General features: G+C 45.4%; 1 pseudogene; it reads right to left on the reverse strand.

The window, feature by feature from the left end:
* Positions 1-2,421: 2,421 nt before the first annotated feature.
* On the reverse strand, positions 2,422-2,539 carry LOC129676986 (small nucleolar RNA SNORA17; annotated as a pseudogene).
* Between the last annotated feature and the right edge of the window lie 590 nt (positions 2,540-3,129).

Genomic DNA, 3,129 nt, shown 5'->3' on the forward strand with positions numbered 1-3,129 from the left:
AAAGAAAGAAAGAAAGAAAGAAAGAAAGAAAGAAAGAAAGAAAGAAAAGCATTGATTTATGTATACGAAAGGGGTGTTGCACTTATGAAATCACAGCAGCTATGACTGTATACACAAAATGAGACTAGACAAAAATTCCAGCGTGGATGAGAGCAACAGTCATAGCTCTCTCTGCTTTACCAAATTTCACCTTTTGGGGGTACCTTCAGGGTTACTTCCTGCAGGCAATGGGGTTTGCCTTATAAAGAACAAATAGGACATTTCCTTATAATTTCCTTGGCTTATTGCCAAGTGATAGAAAAGTCTTTCTTTAAATCTTTGTTGTTAAGGTGGTTTTTCTTGTATCTTTGCAACTTCTCTAAAAAAAGAGAAAAATAATTTCTCTGTGGAAGCTGTAGTGTGTCACAGTGTGTCCCACAGTATACCCTTTTTTTCACACATCTTTACTTGCAAATTTTCATTGCAATGACTCATTGGTCTAATACAAGCCTCTGGCTTTTGCTACTCTGTCAATAATGAAACATCACTGGACTCCTCTCATGTAGTTTGTTTTTGCCATGTCATGGAGACCCTGTAGTTTTGAATCTGTACAACTCTCCCCTTCATGCACTTCAGCAGTTCATTGATGGGATAGATATTGGGGTAGGTCATTTCAAAGCCTTGGATCTGGGCCTGAGTGGTATCTGAGTGGTAATCCCCACAGGCTCTCTTGCTTTCATGCCCTCAGTGCCAGCTCAACAGAAACCTCCACTACCAGGGCCAGCTCTATCCCACTGCCCAACTGAGGTGCAAGGTCCCTTTGCCTGGGTATTGCAGCCCATGAGAGACATGGCCAGTTCTCCCATTCTCGTGATCCAGGGTCAGCTTTCTCCTGCCAAGGGACAAAGGAGGTGAGGAGGGCATCTTTCTCTCATCCATACCACTGCCCAGCAGACAGGGGACAGGGCTGGCTGTCCCATATTCACATGTCCTAGGGACCAGTTCATCCTCAACTCCAACATCCAGGGCCAGCTCTTCTACTCTAATGACCTCAGGGCCATCTCTCCTGCCTGGCATTGATGGTAAGTAGTAAAAGGGACATTTCTCCTTTGCCTATGTCATTACACCACAGACAAGTTGGTTAGCCAGCTCTCTAATGCTCACACCCTTATGACCAGGCTCACCTATGCTTCTGCCATCAGCCTCATCTCTACTGTGATTCCCAGGTGAAGTGCAGGGCCTGCTCTCCTGAGCACTGCAGCAGGTAAGGGGAAAAATAGCTCCCTTGTCCTCAGGACCTCAGGGCCAGCTGTCCTGCCTGCTATAAGTGGCAAGGGACAAGATATTATCATCTTTTTCTAGCTCATGTCACCACACAGTAGAGAATTGATGGGGCAAGGTGACCCATGCTCATACTCCTTTGGCCTACTTATCCATGCACCTGCCACCAGCTCAGCTCTACTTTGCTGCAGCTGGTGAGGGCCAGGGACAGCTCTCCTACTTTCTTGACCCTAGAGCCAGGTCTCCCACCTGTCTCAGGATATAAGGGGCCATGGTGGATGACAGTATTTCTCTTTTGTCCATGCCACTGCATGGGAGATGAGTGGTAGGGCCAGGTCTTCCATGGTCATATTCTCCAGATGGCTCACCAACAACTCCCGCAATTGAGGATTCTGCTCTCCTAAGTACTGCAGCTGGCTAGGGACAGGGTGAGCTTTCCTGATCTCATGTCCCCAAGGCCAGCTCTCTGATAATGTCCAGGTGAGTATTGAGGCCCTTTCTGCACAGCCCTCAGACATCAACATGTCCCCAGGCAGCAGCTCAGACCAGGGACTTCTACTGGGCCTTTGGTAATAACAGACTCCTGCTGCTGCAGGGTCATGAACTCAGATGGGACCCCTAGTGATTGCACAGGCCAGGACCCCACAAGGGTTACAGGTGGCATCACCAACTACAAATATCAGGCTGTTCTCTACTACCCTCAAGTCTCAAGTTCTGCCTTTCTTCATTGTGCCTACATCCTTCTTTTTCTCTTTGTCTTCCATTTTTTCCCACCACTTACTTGCTTCTCTTGATGGTGCCTGTGGTCTCTGAGTATTTGGGCTTGCGTTAGAAACGGTCATGGGAGTGCTATGACCCACTTGTGCATTATGAAACTGGGCAGAGGTCATGCCAGGTATGGTTTGCCCCTCCCAGGCCTATGCATCCCCCTACTGGTAGGTGTCTCAGGCTAGTTCCCTGCCCAGGGACCATGGCACAGGTATGGTCGTCATCTCCTGCTCTCTCTTCACCTATGTCTTCTGAGTGGCCCCATGTATATGCCCTGTGAGTCACCAGGGCATTCTCAGTGCTGGACTGGTGGTTGGCATTAGCTAGCTTCCTGTCCAAGCCTCCTGGTGCTGGACTGGTGATCGTGTCAGAGTCACATTTTTTTTTTCAGGGAATGTTGGGCTACTTATCACTCAGATGTTCATAGATCCAACATAGCCTCTCTCCATTCTGCAACCTACTGATAAGCATGTAAAGCAGTATCCACACCTACAATGCTGCTAGGAGGAGAAAGATGGCTATTTTTTTTACTATGTTAATGCTACTGATACATGAGTATGGGGCATCTCTCCATCTTTGAATATCTTCTCCAGTTTCATTCTTCAAAGACTTGAAGTTTTTGTCATACAAGTATTTCACTGGCTTGGTTAGAGTAACACCAAGATATTTCGTGTTATTTGTGGCTATTGTGAAGTATGTTGTTTTCCTAATTTCTTTCTCAGCACATTTATCACTTCTGATTTTGGATTCTGGTTTAATTTTGCATCCAGCCAATTTGCTGAAGGTATTTATCAGCTGTAGGAGTTCCCTAGTAGAATTCTTGGGTTGCTTATGTATACTGTTATAACACCTGCCAATAGTAATACTTTGACTTTTTGTTTTCCAATATGTATCCCCTTATCTCTTTTAGTTGTTTTATTGCTCTAGCTAGAACTTCAAGTGCTATATTGAACAAATGTGGGGAGAATCGATACTTTGTCTTGTTTCTGATTAAAGGGGAATTGCTTTCATTTTCTCCACATTTAACCTTATGTCGACTATAGGATTGCCTTTATTGTGTTTAGCTATGTCTTTGTATCCCTAATTTCTGCAAGATTTTAT

Source organism: Psammomys obesus, unplaced genomic scaffold, assembly GCF_907164565.1.
Source record: "Psammomys obesus unplaced genomic scaffold, mPsaObe1.curated_primary_1811, whole genome shotgun sequence".
In the NCBI taxonomy this organism is placed as follows: Eukaryota; Metazoa; Chordata; class Mammalia; order Rodentia; family Muridae; genus Psammomys; species Psammomys obesus.